General features: G+C 41.6%; 1 protein-coding gene across 3 annotated transcripts in view; it reads right to left on the reverse strand.

Annotated features, from left to right (window-relative positions):
* Positions 1-19,470, reverse strand: part of LOC124149634 (serine-rich adhesin for platelets-like) — a 230,381-nt gene that overhangs the window by 112,357 nt on the left and 98,554 nt on the right. The window contains exon 1 of one of the 3 annotated variants that reach the window (XM_046521361.2): positions 7,682-7,850. The exons of the other annotated variants lie outside the window; for them this stretch is intronic. The gene's annotated coding sequence lies outside the window, so the exon portion shown is untranslated. Of the gene's footprint in view, positions 1-7,681; positions 7,851-19,470 lie in introns of those variants that run through there. 3 annotated transcript variants of the gene reach the window in all.

The raw sequence follows: 19,470 nt of genomic DNA on the forward strand, positions 1-19,470 counted from the left end.
AAGATTATTGCACTTATATAGCGACGTGCATGTACGTGTGGCTGTGTGTTTGTGTGGCTGCTTGTACTAGTCCGGACTGATGCCGATTTATAGTGCTTGCTCACTGAAATACCATGCCGCAGTTTAACATAAATACCCCACTCAGACACAGGATACTGACTCCGAACCGACCAGTCCTTGTTTTAGCCCCTTAATGCTGAGCGCCAAACCGGGTAACAACAAGTACCATCTTTTAGCGTCTTTAGGTATGACGCGGCCAGGGATCGAAGCCCAGACCTTCTGTTCTACGGGCAGACGCTCTACCACTAGACTACATGTCTCATATGAACAAGTGTACTGCCAACATACATGCATCTTCTACAGAACCTTGTGCATCAGTTAGTGTACTTTTATCCAAAGCCTAAAGGGGCACCAGGATTGGATCAATTGGCCGTCGACAAGTTGGAAATAGTCCCTTGCTCTTATTTCATCATGTAGATCAATCTAGCAGTTAATGTTTATAAATAACACACAGGCATGTCTCAGTCTTCACGAAACTAACAACAATGTTTGAACCCAGCCTTGGCAGCAGATCATGCACGTGTCTGTCATTGTCATCGTAGAAGCACCACCATCACTGTGCGAAGCAGTTCATCTTGACTACATACAACTAATTGATTTTGCAGAATGAATAATGTATGAAGAGCTGGAGCCTCCAAGATAAGACATGTCAGTGGATAAGATAACACATACACCACAACATGAACAGAAAAGTGAACAGAATGCCACCACAACACAATACATTCATTGAATCTGGGATATGAATTTCTTGTGGCCAATACCGCCACAGACCACCAGGAGAGACACCATGAGTATGTGAAACTCGTCCACAGCTCATTTCAGGTTGTAAAACAAACTATAACCGGGACAGAATAGAAGTAATCCGTAAAAATTGTCACTTGTGTCAGGAAGAGTTGTAGAGTGAGTAACGCTGATCAAGATAACTTTCCTTATTTGGTAAAAGAGGTGAGGTGAAATGGGGTTTAACGCCGCGTCCAAGATTATTGCACTTATATAGCAACGTGCATGCACGTGTGTGTGTGGCTGCTTGTACTAGCCCAGACTGATGCCTGATTTATAGTGCTAGCACACTGAGATACCATGCCCCAGTTTAACATGAATACCCGACTCAGACACAGTATACTGACTCCGAGCCGACCAGTCCTTGTTTTAGCCCTTTAATGACGAGCGCCAGACAGAGTAACAACAAGTACCATCTTTTAACGTCTTTAGGTATGACGCAGCCAGGGATCAAACCCCGAACCTTCCGCTCTCTGGGCGGACGCTCTACCACTAGACCACTGAGGCAGTACCATTTTTGGTAAAAGAAATAAAACAGTTGTGGATAAGAATTTGTTTGTAAATACCTGCAGTATTTCAGCTGTACCATATGACATGTAAATCATCAAGTCAGGAGTCAACAAACCAGTGGTTGATATTATGAGCAACATCCTATACTTGAGGTTATAATGACATACAATCATCCAAGGTGCCGTTGTACAAAGCGCACTTATTGCTAGGGTGATCGTAACTCCCATACTTTAACATAGACTTACGACAGTCGTAGTGCTGAAGTTGTTTTGTACAACGCCAGCCAAGTCACCAAAACTGACCACCTGTTAGATTTAGTCCCCTCCTAAGGCAATCAGCAGTTACTGGGTTACTAATGCTGCCCCTGTTAGCAGTCTGCCATCATCCAGCTGTACACGGATGTAATGAGTGACAGGCTGTCGGGGAAGCCACCAACACCCTGATGAATGCCTTGCTATCTTGTCCTGCAAGACCTACAGCTCTTAATTAATGATAGGAAGACTCCAACACAAATGAACAACAGCCCAGGGTCTGCAGCATGCATCTGAGGAGGTAGGCCAGATAGTTGCAACGATAATAGTTTGTTGTTTAATGCCAGAGTCAGTAACATTCCAGCTCTATGAGTATAGACCAGGCAATCCAGTGATTGATATTATGAGAAACAATTGAGGTATGACACACATTCAGCAAGGTCACCTATCCAATCCACTTTGTCACCTTGTATGACAAGCACAGGTTACTGGGGACTTATTCTAAACTGGAATAGACACATGACAGATTTCAATGGTGAGGTAAAATGGGGTTTAACATCACATCCAAGATTATATAGCGAAGTGCCTGCAGGTGTTTGTGTGGCTGCTTATACTAGTCTGGACTACTACCGATTTTATAGAACTAGCCAACTGAAATGCCGCAGGTTAACAAGAATACCCCACTCAGACTCAGTATACTGACTCCGAGCCGACCAGGCTTTGTTTTAGCCCCTTAATGCGTAGCGCCAGACTGCGTAGCGCCAGATAGGGTAACAACAAGTACCATCTTTTAACGTCTTTAGGTATGACGTGGCCGGGGATCGAACCCCAGACCTTCTGTTCTACGGGCAGACGCTCTAGCACTAGACAACGGAGGCAGTCGCAGGTCTCTATAAAGCAATACTGACATGTTATAACCACGTATCTTATAGCAACCCCGAGTCTGATCTTGTGATGAAACAGTGGTTTGGGACACATATGATTCAGTTTGAAACATCTAAAGTTAATGTCGGACCTACCTGTGCTAAATATTTTTCCATTATACAGCAGATCAGTTATTGAATAACAGCTTGACAGTCAACATGGCCATAGGAGTCAAGTCAGCATTGGGTGAAAATACTGTGTGAACCTGAGTGAGTGAGTGAGTGAGATGGGTTTAACGCCACTTTTAACAGTATTCCAGTTATATCACGGCGTTTCAGCTTAATGTGGGAGGAAAAGCCCAAAGTGATGCAGGTCTCAGACGTTTACCACTTTGGTGTAACCCACGAGCACAGGTATGGTGCTGACGAACCAAGAAACATAATCTGGGCGAACCAGGATTCAAACTCACAATCATAGCTTTCTGGCGTGGCAAAAGGCTGCAACTCTGCACAGTGAATCCCGGCACCTTAGACGACTGGGCCACCCGTGCCCCCCTTGTGAACATGCGACTTCACATACTTTCACAAACATCAAGGGTGACCTAGGTGCTTCACAAATCCTGTCTCACCAACAAAGTGAATCATGTATCAATGCTACATCCAAAATGTTCTGTACTTAATCATATGTAAATTTATGAGTACATAAATGTAATGAAACTACAGAGACATTATGATGGATTGACACCAGCAATTTGACAGGTTTCAATCATAGCTCCCCCAGGGCATACAAGGCAGTGCAGATGATAACCAGGCGTGCATTGACAGGATACAAGTGTACCATGCATTGATGGGATACAAGTGTACCATGCATTGAGGGGATACAAGTGTACCATGCATTGATGGGATACAAGTGTACCATGCATTGACAGGATACAAGTGTACCATGCATTGAGGGGATACATGTGTACCATGCATTGAGGGGATACATGTGTACCATGCATTGACAGGATACAAGTGAACCATGCATTGACAGGATACAAGTGTACCATGCATTGACGGGATACAAGTGTACCATGCATTGATGGGATACAAGTGTACCATGCATTGAGGGGATACAAGTGTACCATGCATTGACAGGATACAAGTGTACCATGCATTGACAGGATACAAGTGTACCATGCATTGAGGGGATACATGTGTACCATGCATTGAGGGGATACATGTGTACCATGCATTGACAGGATACAAGTGTACCATGCATTGACAGGATACAAGTGTACCATGCATTGACGGGATACAAGTGTACCATGCATTGACGGGATACAAGTATACCATGCATTGACAGGATACAAGTGAACCATGCATTGACAGGATACAAGTGTACCATGCATTGACGGGATACAAGTGTACCATGCACTGACGGGATACAAGTGTACCATGCATTGACAGGATACAAGTGTACCATGCATTGACAGGATACAAGTGTACCATGCATTGACAGGATACAAGTGTACCATGCATTGAGGGGATACATGTGTACCATGCATTGAGGGGATACAAGTGTACCATGCATTGACAGGATACATGTGTACCATGCATTGACAGGATACAAGTGTACCATGCATTGAGGGGATACAAGTGTACCATGCATTGACGGGATACAAGTGTACCATGCATTGACGGGATACAAGTATACCATGCATTGACAGGATACAAGTGTACCATGCATTGACGGGATACAAGTGTACCATGCATTGACAGGATACAAGTGTACCATGCATTGACAGGATACAAGTGTACCATGCATTGACAGGATACAAATGTACCATCAGGAAAATCCACCATGTACCTTTCCATGTATGAATAGGTCCTGACAATCGTGATTAATAACTTCACATAAAAAAAACCCAGTTATTCATCAAGATGTCAATAAACAACACATAAACAAAACATAATCTTTCAGGTTTTTGTTGTCATTAAACTTGCCAAGCCTGTTTCAGCCTACACATGGCATCTGGTTGACACACTAGAGTTACAGGTCTCCAGTGAGATATGGAGCCTGTATCAGCCTACATATGGCATCTGGTTGACACATGAGAGTTACAGGTAATCAGTGAGATATGAGCCTGTATCAGCCTACACATGGCATCTGGTTGACACATGAGAGTTACAGGTAATCAGTGAGATATGAGCCTGTATCAGCCTACATATGGCATCTGGTTGACACATGAGAGTTATAGGTAATCAGTGAGATATGAGCCTGTATCAGCCTACATATGGCATCTGGTTGACACATGAGAGTTATAGGTAATCAGTGAGATATGAGCCTGTATCAGCCTACACATGGCATCTGGTTGACACATGAGAGTTACAGGTAATCAGTGAGATATGGAGCCTGTCTCAGCCTACATATGGCATCTGGTTGACACATGAGAGTTACAGGTCTCCAGTGAGATATGAGCCTGTATCAGCCTATATATGGCATCTGGTTGACACATGAGAGTTACAGGTAATCAGTGAGATATGAGCCTATATCAACCTACACATGGCATCTGGTTGACTGATTGAGGGTTACATGTCTCCAGTGAGATATGAGCCTGTATCAGTCTACATATGGCATCTGGTTGACACATGAGAGTTATAGGGCTCCGGTGAGATATGAGCCTGTATCAGACTACACATGGCATCTGGTTGACACATGAGAGTTACAGGTAATCAGTGAGATATGAGCCTGTATCAGCCTACATATGGCATCTGGTTGACAAACTAGAGTTACCGGTCTCCAGTGAGATATGAGCCTATATCAGCCTACACATGGCATCTGGTTGACACACGAGAGTTACATGTCTCCAGTGAGATATGAGCCTGTATCAGTCTACATATGGCATCTGGATGACACATGAGAGTTACAGGTCTCCAGTGAGATATGAGCCTGTATCAGCCTACATATGGCATCTGGTTGACACATGAGAGTTACAGGTCTCCAGTGAGCTATGAGCCTATATCAGCCTACATATGGCATCTGGTTGACACATGAGAGTTACAGGTAATCAGTGAGATATGAGCCTGTATCAGCCTACACATGGCATCTGGTTGACACATGAGAGTTACAGGTAATCAGTGAGATATGAGCCTGTATCAGCCTACACATGGCATCTGGTTGACACATGAGAGTTACAGGTAATCAGTGAGATATGAGCCTGTATCAGCCTACATATGGCATCTGGTTGACACATGAGAGTTATAGGTAATCAGTGAGATATGAGCCTGTATCAGCCTACATATGGCATCTGGTTGACACATGAGAGTTATAGGTAATCAGTGAGATATGAGCCTGTATCAGCCTACACATGGCATCTGGTTGACACATGAGAGTTACAGGTAATCAGTGAGATATGGAGCCTGTCTCAGCCTACATATGGCATCTGGTTGACACATGAGAGTTACAGGTCTCCAGTGAGCTATGAGCCTATATCAGCCTACATATGGCATCTGGTTGACACATGAGAGTTACAGGTAATCAGTGAGATATGAGCCTGTATCAGCCTACACATGGCATCTGGTTGACACATGAGAGTTACAGGTAATCAGTGAGATATGAGCCTGTATCAGCCTACACATGGCATCTGGTTGACACATGAGAGTTACAGGTAATCAGTGAGATATGAGCCTGTATCAGCCTACATATGGCATCTGGTTGACACATGAGAGTTATAGGTAATCAGTGAGATATGAGCCTGTATCAGCCTACATATGGCATCTGGTTGACACATGAGAGTTATAGGTAATCAGTGAGATATGAGCCTGTATCAGCCTACACATGGCATCTGGTTGACACATGAGAGTTACAGGTAATCAGTGAGATATGGAGCCTGTCTCAGCCTACATATGGCATCTGGTTGACACATGAGAGTTACAGGTCTCCAGTGAGATATGAGCCTATATCAGCCTACATATGGCATCTGGTTGACACACTCAGTTACAGGTCTCCAATGAGATATGAGCCTGTATCAGCCTACATATGGCATCTGGTTGACACACTCAGTTACAGGTCTCCAGTGAGATATGAGCCTGTATCAGCCTACATATGGCATCTGGTTGACACATGAGAGTTACAGGTCTCCAGTGAGATATGAGCCTGTATCAGCCTACATATGGCATCTGGTTGACACACTCAGTTACAGGTCTCCAGTGAGATATGAGCCTGTATCAGCCTACATATGGCATCTGGTTGACACACTCAGTTACAGGTCTCCAGTGAGATATGAGCCTGTATCAGCCTACATATGGCATCTGGTTGACACACTCAGTTACAGGTCTCCAGTGAGATATGAGCCTGTATCAGCCTACATATGGCATCTGGTTGACACACGAGAGTTACAGGTCTCCAGTGAGATATGAGCCTATATCAGCCTACATATGGCATCTGGTTGACACACTCAGTTACAGGTCTCCAGTGAGATATGAGCCTGTATCAGCCTAAATATGGCATCTGGTTGACACACTCAGTTACAGGTCTCCAGTGAGATATGGTGCCTGTCTCAGCCGCCACATGGCATCTGGTTGACACACAAGAGGTACAGGTCTCCAGTGAGATATGGTGCCTGTCTCAGCCGCAACATGGCATCTGGGTAGACACACGAGTTACAGGTCTCCAATGAGATATGAGCTTATATCAGCCTACATATGGCATCTGGTTGACACACGAGAGTTACAGGTCTCCAGTGAGATATGGTGCCTGTCTCAGCCGCCACATGGCATCTGGGTAGACACACGAGTTACAGGTACTGCCAGTAACTCCAGCAACAATCAATTGCCATATACTGCAACAACAACCAGTTCAGGTACATATTCCTTTACCTGTTCTGATTGGTTTGTTTCTTTGTTTAACGCCACACTCAGCAATATTCCAGCTATATGACCTGTTCTGATGTCACATGACTAATAACTCCACAACTAGATGAGTATGATGTCAACAACACACCTCAGAAATGTCGACAAACTCCAGGAAAACAAGACTCTCAGGTACACTGATAAAAGGCACCTGCATACATTGTGTATATAGGTATTACATACACCTGATCTACCCCACACAACTCAGGTAAACATGAATATCTACAATACAGGTATGGTGATTAGAAGTACAGGTATATCTTGATAATGCTTTCCCACTGAGGCAAATCTAAAGCTGTTCAGGCGTGACAATGGTTTACTCACCACAATGGTAAACTTGGCTGATATTCTCACAGGTAAATCCAGTGAACTTCTGGTTTCACTTTGTCAACTGTATTCCACAGTGTAATGCAGGAGAACACATTCCAGCAGGCCTAATTCTCCCATGTACATGTAATCAACACCAGCCAACCCAGACCAAACACCCTGCCTCCATTGTGGCTACCTGTCTCTCTGAGCCCACTCAGCCGACACGACCTCTTACCTTTGACCTATATTAGGTCACACACCAGGTCATGCCCTCAGGTAACAGGTGTTGCTCACAGTTTGCTTCCTACCTGCATTAGGACCTGGGGACAAATCTTGCTGTGAAATATAGCCCTGCTACAGCAATGTAACTGTCTTACACTGTACTGTTAGCTTACCATGTTCAACAAGAAGCATTTTCGAAATGGATGCAAATGATACTTCAAAGTGTTTCATCATTGTTGCCGCCATCATCATCATCATCATCATCATCACTGAGCAATCTGAATGTATGGGATGATTTATTGTTGGATATTTATGAAGCATATGATTGGATTATATATAATAATGATGGCCATATATTCTCCATTGTTTATATGGATACTGTGCAGGAAATTGGTGTTTTATTTTAGTGGATGATGTACTGATGGTATACATGACTTTATACTGGTATTTATTAAACAATATCATTAACATATAATAATATTATCATAACATCATTAATATTACATTATCACTATTACAATATGCTATTGATTTATCTTGTGTCTATGTTATTGATTTATCTTCTTCAAATATTTCGCATTCTGTAACATGCATTCAACTACTGTCTCTAAACAATTTAGTAAAATTGCGACATTTCCTGTTTCGTAAAGTCACAGACAAACTTCTCAAACATTATCTGTATTTTTCCAACTGCCAGTTTTGTTTGGAGAGAAATTTCAGATTATTTTTGATATCCCTAAAAAAGAAAACCAAGCCCCTTTTTGTTGATAAATGCGCCCAAATAAGGCGTTTCCCCCAGTGTTTGACATAGCCCAACAGCCAACTGACAGGCTGCCAGCCAAGCTCCTCACAGGGACTATCAGTGCATGCACATCTGAAGAAGTCTGTCCAGACTAATTTTTTTCCAGACCTTACAGGCTTAAATGTAGTACTGGACTGTAACTATCATTTGGGACCTTCACAACCCTATATGGATGCATCTTAGGGTCCGATAAAAAAACTTCTGCATATTCAACACTGAAACACTTTGAAAACGCATATTTGATTTTTTGTAATATTTGGCAAAATGGCCTAAAAAGTTAGATGAAGTTGTTCTTGGTATTTAGGTATTTACATGAGATAACAAACACAACAGTGTTGTCATACAGGTTCGATTCATTCGATGTGTTTGGAGATGGACTTGACAACAAAAACACATCTTTTCCGATTTAGAGTTAAAGCTGATTTTGCATTTTCAAAGTGTTCAGTTTATGTAATAATTGTCCTGCATGTTTTACATGATCATGTGTGAGCTACATGTTATTTTCAGGGCTTTGTTTTACACAAAAGTATAACTGTCTTATAGGTGACACGCAATTTCAGCATAATTTCAAAACAATTGGAAAAAGTATTAAAGAATACCACATTGATCAATACTGTAATAACATAGCATCAGGGTTACGGCCTTCAGTTATGTTGCACAAGTTAGATAATCAAATGTTTATCATGGCACTGGCACACAAGAAAATATGTCTACTCACACTCATAGCGTTGGTTTGATACATCAAAATTATTTACATTTTTTAGGTTAAATCAGCAAGTAAAAGCATAAAGTAAATGTTTGGAAGAAAGCTTTTACCATAATTTGAAATGGTTGTAAACGTTGAAACAATATTTGTGTGAAAATTTGAATCCTGAAAACTGAGCAGTTATTACTTCAAAATCTTTGAAAAAATCTCAAAAGTGCCAATTTTAATTCTTTTTCAATGAAGGTTTTCCCAGATCCAAAATAGAATAGTATTGAGCAAACATCTCAAATTGTGATTGCTATCTTAATCCAGACTACACATACTGAAAATAACACCCCAAATCACTCATCTCGACATCTTCAACATCAGCTATGTCCAGACTATGTTCAACACCTTAAACAAACAAGCCGCAACTGCAAACTGTGCATGCGTTGCGGCCCCGGCAGAGTGCAACATCACCGTGTGTGGTTGGTGTACCATCCTGGATAAATGAAACAAACAGTTGTCGTGTTGCAGACAAACACAACACTAGGAGACGGACTGTGCTGGTGTCAGTGCACATGGCATAATGTACAGCTGTACTGGATGTGACGCGATGCTGATATCGCATCCCGGAGGCAGGAGCAACAACAGCATCTACATCAGTTAAAAAGGCCGAGGATCAACTCAACAAACAGTTGTTACGTCGTGGCCCAAAGGACAAAGATGCTGGTATCAATGCACTTACTTAGCCACGTCCAAGATCTGCATTGTGCACAGTGTATATACCGTCTTTGACGTAATAAGCGCCCATGGCAATATTTGCTAATATATTGGCTAGTGAACAATACCAATTAGCACCCCTTCCGATTGATCAATGTACACAAGACATATTTATTTGTGTATAATACGCACTCATGTGTTATATGCACCCTTAATTATGGGCAATTTAAATCTGGAAAATCTATCGTGTATAATACGCACAAATTCTTCTTTTGTATCATTTCAGGCTGTCAGCATAAACCACAAAATTTACAATCTTTCAACTCTGGGTTTTTTTTCTCACCAAAATTATATTCTGATAAGAGCCCCCTATTTCTAAATTTGAGAGTGCCCTAGGCGCTTATCCTGTCGAATACGGTATATATATACATGTCAGGAAGGATGTAGAAAAGAGAGATAACCATCTTGGTGTGCACAACACACACAGGAACACTCTCCTCCCCAGAGTTCCTTGTGGCCAGCCTTGTACTTCTGCCACAGGCCAGCGAGATGTCACAATTCATCTACCACAATCCATTCAAGATATTGCATATGTTTTTCATCTGTTTCATTTTTGATGAGTCTACACTTATTGATGAACATATGTCATGAAATGTTTAACTTTCATTGAGAAATATCCTAACCATGAAAAACTATTTCCATTTGTGTATTTATCATTTGTTTACATTGGTTTACGCCTCCACGTGCTGTCATCGATGTTCAATATTCAGTAAATCAGTTGCAAACCATTTCCAAATTGCCAAAAATGGCATTCCCAAAGATATCCACAAACATTAAAATGTCACTACATTTGGGGTTAGAGGTAAAATTTTCAAGAATCTTGGCCACTTTGTCCTATTTGCATACATTAAATTCAAATTCATAAATTTAATCATAAGTGATTTGGGTAATATCCATACAATGAAATATTATTTTTTTTTTTTTTAATTATTTATTTTTTTTTTTAAACATTTTATTTCACCTTTCCCCTGTTACATGAGGAGGATGGCCATCCAGGGCAATGGTCACCCTCACATTCTGAAGACAATGTATGTATACATTTGGGGAAAATTAAATACAAGTATTGGAAGTGGTGCCAAGGTGATTTTTAAGAAATATAACAAAACATACACACAGTCAAGCGTATAAATTATTTTTACAAAATGATAGTCTATCCATGTCAAGAGGCAAGATTCTACATCTGATGTATTTACTTAACTCAATTCTCAAATGCCAGCACATCATCACTGCAGATATATCCCTGTGAGACACCTCTACCTCTTGCAAAGGAAACTTTTTACAGGACCAAGAAATACCAGCACCTTAAATAACATTCACTACAGTTCAGCCTGCCACAAAGAGTATAAAATTTGAAATAACCAGAAAATATTCCATTGAGAAGCTGTGGGTGTCACCTTACACAGGCTTCCAGCCATGCCATGGCTTGACACAAATGTCTGTGCATGTCATGTTTAGCTAAACTTTCCGTTCATCTTTGAAGTTGACAGTTTCCTTGAAAATGCTTTGATGGTGGTGTGGTAATCTACAATACAAACACTGTCAGCTGTAGTAACCTTACTCGACCAACTCACAGACTCGACACAGACTTGGACAAACATTGTCAGCTCTAGTAACCTAACTTGGCCAACTCGACACAGGGCAAGACACAGACACAGACAAACACTGTCAGCTCTAGTAACCTAACTTGGCCAACTCGACACAGGGCAAGACACAGACTTGGACAAACACTGTCAGCTCTAGTAACCTTACTCGACCATCTCGACACAGGGCAAGACAGAGACAAACACTGTCAGCTCTAGTAACCTTACTCGACCATCTCGACACAGGGCAAGACACAGACAAACACTGTCAGCTCTAGTAACCTTACTCGACCATCTCGACACAGGGCAAGACAGAGAAAAACACTGTCAGCTCTAGTAACCTTACTCGACCAACTCAACACAGCGCAAGACACAGACAAACACTGTCAGCTCTAGTAACCTTACTCGACCATCTCGATACAGGGCAAGACACAGACAAACACTGTCAGCTCTAGTAACCTTACTCAACCAACTCACCACAGCTCAAGACACAGACAAACACTGTCAGCTCTAGTAACCTTACTCGACCATCTCGACACAGGGCAAGACAGAGAAAAACACTGTCAGCTCTAGTAACCTTACTCGACCATCTCGACACAGGGCAAGACACAGAAAAACACTGTCAGCTCTAGTAACCTTACTCGACCAACTCAACACAGGGCAAGACACAGAAAAACACTGTCAGCTCTAGTAACCTTACTCGACCAACTCAACACAGGGCAAGACACAGGCACAGACAAACTCTGCCAGCTCCAGGAACCTTACTCGACCAACTTCACACAGGCACGTCATGGGGATGACAACGTCCCTGCTGTTGTTGCTGATGGTGGCCCCCTGCCAGAGCAGCATGGCCTCGAGAATGCACTCTGCAAGGGTCGCCAGTATTTGTCAGCTAATGAAAATCAGCATCCCAGCATCTTCGACAAGTATCAACTTGATCAGGATATCTAACAGATTCTTGTTGTTGTGAATATCAATATGAAGACATCTGTCATACAACATGAAGTTCAGTTGAAGTGTAAACATGCATACAATATGTGACCTTCATCACACAACCTGTAGGTGGAGACTGTCTTGAGTTGTTAATGTCCATATGAACTCTGTCATCACCTGCAGCTCATCTTGACTTGCAAACATCTACACAGTGTACATAAGACCGCTGTCATACATCCTGCAATTCAATATTATACTGAGCCAATATCCATATGATCTGAGACCTCATGAACATTAATAGGTGAGGTGAGGTGAAATAGGGTTTAACGTCTCCTCCAAGATTATTGCACTAATATAGCGATGTGCATGCACTCGTGTGTCTCTGTGTGTGTGGCTGCTTGTACTAGTCCAGAATGATGTCGATTTATAGTGCTAGCCAGTGAGATACCATGCCGCAGTTTAACATGAATACCCCACTCAGACACAGTATACTCTGAGCCAACCAGTCCTTCCCTTAATGCCAAGCGCCAGACAGGGTAACAATAAGTACCATCTGTTGATGTCTTTTGGTATGACGTGGCCGGGGGTATGTGCATTAATACAATCTAAGATCTCAATTATATGACTTCAACCTTATCCTGAGTTGAGAAAATCCATTCTATCTGAATCATAAATGTCTGCTCCATCTCAGACCTCACTGAGGACAGAGACTACGTATTTTAATCAACTTCTACCTTGTATAATTTGTAAAAGGGATTTATAATTTACAAAATTTATTTCAAAATCATACCTAACCCAAATAATTCCAAATACCAATTTCTAAGGCAACAAAAGACTGGAGAATGTAAAAATAACACAGAAATCTGTACCCAGACAGACACATAATAGTTGATTGTTGTCACATGTAAAATAAGAAAAGTATTATCCATGGTAACAATAAGTTCCCCGACAACAATCGGCAATCAGACACACAGTAAACAAACCTTGTCATCAATCACACAATCGATGACTTTTTCCAATACACGACAACAACCATGTCCAGAGAACCTGCCTCGATTGCCTAAAAATCAATCTACCCTCACACTGACATCGGTGTCACAGGCGGCTGTCGCTATGTGAACCTCCACAGTCAGACCATAACCATAACCATAATCATAATCAATGTCCAGGGTGCATTTCAGTCGCTAAATGTAAACATTGGTAAAAATGTGATGTTATCAGTGAGTGAAAAGCTTCAAGTCACAACAAAGAAAGGACAACAAATTGTCATATTGATGTATTCTGAAGCACCTTCATTAAGTGAGTGAGTTTTTTAGGGACATTGCTTAAACAGTTTTTGACTTACCGTATTCGATGTAATAAGCGCCCAGGGCGCTCTCAAAATTAGAAATAGGGGGCTCCTTTTAGAATATAATTTTAGTGAGAGAAAAACAGAGTTGAAAGATCGTAAATTTCGTTGTTTATGCAGAAAGCCTGAAATGATACAACAGAAATGTCTGTGCATATTGTACACGACAGAAAAATGATTTCCAGAATTTAACATATAACATATTGCATATAACACACAAGTGCATATTATACACGAATAAATAAGTCTTGTGTACATTCATCAATCGGAAGGGGTGCTAATTGGGATTGTTCACTACCCAATATATTAACAAATATCCCTGTGGGTGCTTATGAGAGCAGGGCACTTATTACGTCGAATACAATATATCACATAAAGTAGATCATGTCAGCTTGCTGTGGGAGGAAAGCCCATAGTGATGCATTTGGTAGGTATTTACCACTTTGGTGAAAAAAATGACCATGGGTAGAAACATAATTGGGTCAAGTTAGGATTACAGGCTCCTAGCATGACAAAGGGACACGATTCTGCACAGCAAACTGCAGCAACTATGGCATGCCAACTTTATTTGTAATGCAGTTTATCACTTTGAAGAAATCCAGGAGCATGGGTGTGATGCTCACTGACCAAGGATATAAGTTGGGGACTCGAACGCCCAATCGAAATTCTATAGCACAACTAAGACATGCAATGAGAGTTGCAATCCCCTAATACCACTGTGCCAACCATTCCCCCTAATAAGTTACCTCGATAGAAGTATGAAGTAAAAATATCAAATTATTAACAATACTTTCTGCAATTATCCCATCCAAACATGATTAACACATTTGTGACAATAATCTTCTCTTGTGTATCAGAGAAAATACAAATGTAACATTTACTAAATGATTATTTTATAGTTAATAACTAAAAGCCTACACAATCATTGTCATAACAAAAATATATGTAACCTATCACCCTTTCCCGAGTAGACCAATATGTTTATGCCACACATGACACATAATGCATTAAGTGCCAAGATTACAAACAGGTACAAAAATATCATGAGTCCGCCCACAGTCCTTAAGGTGAAGTCATCAATCACAGCTGAGGTACAGTGGCTTCTTGTACAGGTGCACCATCGTCACCACCCAATAGCCTAACACAGCTCCTTCCACTCCACCTATATCAGTGAGATAGGGTTAATGTCCACGAAGTTAGGGTTAATGGCCATGTGTTTGGTCGCATCAGGATGGTATGTCTAATGTTGGAAGGAGGTGAGATGAAATGGGGTATAATGTCGATCAAGATTATTGCACTTTTATAGCGACGTGCATGTGTTTGTGTGATGCTGCTTGTTCTAGTTCGGACTAATGCCGATTATACAGTGCTAGCCCACTGTGATACAATTGCTGCATTTTAACATGAATACCCCACTTTGACACAGTATACTGATACTGAGCCGACCACTCCTTGTTTTAGCATCTTAAAGCCGAATGCCAGGCAGGTTAACAACAAGTACCATCTTTTAACATCTTTTGGTATGACGTGGCCAGGGATCGAACCCCTCCTTCGGCTCTGTGGGAGGACACTCTACCACTAAACCATGGAGGTGGTAATTGTGGAAGGAAGCTCGAGAGATGCAGGAAAACAAATCAACATGGATAAGGCGACGACAGACCAAGGATCATAATTGGAGTGAAGCCGACGAGCAGGTACTGGTTACTTATATTAAATCAAGACAAAAATTCTTCAATTTCACAAACAAAAACGACAACTTTCCTGGAGTTACAAAGGTGGGAGAAAACACCACATGTGAATGTTGCCATTTCTCACTTCGAGGAAAGCAAGGAATATGAATGACTGACTGAGGAGGGATCATAATTGGAGTGAAACTGGTATTATGAGAACGTTGTTGGGATTCCAAATACATAGTGAAGGGCATAAAAGTTTGTGTATACTCCCTAGGGAGCTGAGAATGAAAATGGAGTGTGCACTGATCCACTGACTGGGTTAATAATGGTCTTGCACTTTGAGCACACAGGAGTTTTGAGTTCAGCCCTATATATGAAGCCTTACCATTAATTTAAACATCACTATGACAATGATGTTATGACATTAGCAATTTAAATGTATTTGTCACAGTATGGTTCAATAGTTATTTTTAAGCCATCTGAGCTCATCACTATATATCATATCAGTAATATGAATCCTCTTTAATTGCAGGGTGTTAGATTGTACGTCATTTTGGCTTTTCTAAGCTCAGGATCACTGCAAGATCATGAACCGCTGACCTAGTTACACACTGAAGATCATGAACTACTGACCTGTCACACACTCAAGATCATGAACCACTGACCTAGTTACACACTGAAGATCATGAACTACTGACCTGCCAAACACTGAAGATCATGAACCGCTGACCTGCCAAACACTGAAGATCATGAATCGCTGACCTAGTTACACACTGAAGATCATGAACTACTGACCTGCCAAACACTGAAGATCATGAACCACTGACCTAGTGACACACTGAAGATCATGAACTACTGACCTGCCAAACACTCAAGATCATGAACCGCTGACCTAGTTACACACTGAAGATCATGAACTACTGACCTGCCAAACACTGAAGATCATGAACTGCTGACCTGCCAAACACTCAAGATCATGAACCGCTGACCTAGTTACACACTGAAGATCATGATCTACTGACCTGCCAAACACTCAAGATCATGAACCGCTGACCTAGTTACACACTGAAGATCATGAACTACTGACCTGCCAAACACTCCAGATCATGAACCGCTGACCTGCCAAACACTGAAGATCATGAACCGCTGACCTGCCTAACACGGAAGATCATGAACCGCTGACCTGCCAAACACTGAAGATCATGAACCGCTGACCTGCCGAACACTGAAGATCATGAACCGCTGACCTAGTTACACACTGAAGATCATGAACTACTGACCTGTCACACACTGAAGATCATGAACCATCGACCTTGTTACACATTAAATAGGGTCTGGCACAACTGCAGTTCTCAGTCAAAGCATACAAATAGCATGTCGCTAACTGTTGTTACTACTTAGTGATGGGTAGCAGCCACTGGTTACTTATATCAAATAGAAACAAATAATACCTCAATGACAACAACCTTACACTTACATGTTCCCAAGACCATGGAACGAAGACTCTAGAAACATAACCAACACAATACAAATATGTCAAACTCTTTAACTATGGCTACTGATCTTCCTAATCCTGAAAACAATAGTTTTACAAAATCAATGTCAAGGTAAGAAATATCTATTCAATACTGCAAATGCTACAAAAGGTACTATACCTGAAAGCAACTGTTTCCGTGGTATTCAATGACAAAACAGCAAGTACACCCTATATTATTGATGGCTTGCGACCCAAGATTGAGCTTGTGGGGTCAGGTCATGTTTTCTCAACTCCATACATTGACAGGTTGGAGTCTTGCAAAGTTTTGGTTGCTAGGCAATCTTAACCATTCAACTTTCATTATTAAATACCAAGATCAAATATCACACAAACGGTAATTTCAATTTAAAATGCATCTTAATGATTTCGCTAGAAAAACAATCCTGCATTTTTACATTGTCAAAAAAGATGTTCTGAGAGCATAGATATGTTAATGGGAATACTGACAAAACAGTATTTTAGATTTATTAAACCAAAATTGAGAACTGACAAAATTTGATAAAAGATTTATTTTTTTTAAATAACACAAAATTTCAATATTTAAGTGAAAACTTAAACCTTAAATATACCAAGAAATAATATTGCTGAATAAATAACATGAAGGAAACATATAAAGAAATGTGAGTTTGGGTGTTTCATAAAGTCTAAAATTAGATCTCAAAAATGCATGCATGAACATCCCTGGCTTCAGGCCTAATGTCTTCAAGTAATGATCTAAGCAACCAAGTCTGGTGACCACTCATCCACAAATATTCATGAGAACTTAAATCATATTGGAAGCAGTTCAGTAAACACAGAATAAACTGAATACCAAACTTCCCTTTCTAAAGAATTTACATAATGTGATCCTGAAAGTCAGTCGTCAAAGTTTTAATTGGATCATAATTGTTCTCACTTTTATATACCCTTCCTCTTCATGAATAACATAAAAGTATTTTGATCAAAATATAAAAAATTATTAAAATAATTGGAAGAAACTTGATGGCTAAAACGGAAAAAGTAAATGATCAAGTCAAGTGTCTGAATAAATAGCCTTCAACATCTGTCTTATAAAAGTGAGTAGGGTAAAACCAGTGGTTGGCAGTGTGAGCATCAATCTACTGTATAAGGCTGAGTAAGTATGGTTTCTTATGCTGCTCTTCGCAATATTCCAGCAACATCACAACAAGGGACACCATAAATGGGGTTCACACACTGTACCCATGTGGGGAATTGAACCTGGCTCTTTGGCGTGACGAATACTTAACCATTAGGCTACCCCAGCGCCCTAGTATCAGGATGAGATAATACAGCCAGGATGTAACTGAGAATTGTCCCAACTAAGTATCCCCATTACGCGTGTAACTTGGACGTTTCCTTAGTATGTGTGGTGACTCATTGTCATCTCTTACCACAAATAAAGTTGCGTGGGCCCAAATCGGACCGGAATTCTCCAAGAGATGAGCATCAGGTAGTGGAGACCTACTCAGCCCTGGAATCCCTTCAGGGAGACAAGCATGGGGAACTGGGGACCTACTCTGCCCTAGAATCTCCGGGAGACAAGCATCAGGTACTGGGGACCTACTCTGCCCTGGAATCCCTTCAGGGAAACAAGCATGGGGAACTGGGGACCTACTCTGCCCTTGAATCTCTTGGAGACAAGCATCAGGTACTGGGGACCTACTCTGCCCTGGAATCCCTTCAGGGAAACAAGCATGGGGAACTGGGGACCTACTCTGCCCTGGAATCTCTTGGAGACAAGCATCAGGTACTGGGGACCTACTCTGCCCTGGAATCCCTTCAGGGAAACAAGCATGGGGAACTGGGAACCTACTCTGCCCTGGAATCTCCGGGAGACAAGCATCAGGTTCCCTGGACCTACTCTGCCCTGGAATCCCTTCAGGGAGACAAGCATGGGGAACTGGGGACCTACTCTTCCCTAGCATCTCCGGGAGACAAGCATCAGGTACTGGGGACCTACTCTGCCCTGGAATCCCTCCAGGGAAACAAGCAAGGAGAACTGGGGACCAACTCTGCCCTGGAATCCATTCAGGGACACAAGCATGGGAAACTGGGGACCTACTCTGCCCTGGAATCTCTGGGAGACAAGCATCAGGTACTGGGGACCTACTCTGCCCTGGAATCTCCGGGAGACAAGCATCAGGTACTGGGGACCTTCTCTGCCCTGGAAACTCTGGGGGACAATCATCTGGTAATGGGGACATGTCCGACAAGGTATCAATAATGTATTCATTGAACATA

Source organism: Haliotis rufescens, unplaced genomic scaffold, assembly GCF_023055435.1.
Source record: "Haliotis rufescens isolate VD_foot unplaced genomic scaffold, xgHalRufe1.0.p SCAF_7, whole genome shotgun sequence".
In the NCBI taxonomy this organism is placed as follows: domain Eukaryota; kingdom Metazoa; phylum Mollusca; class Gastropoda; order Lepetellida; family Haliotidae; genus Haliotis; species Haliotis rufescens.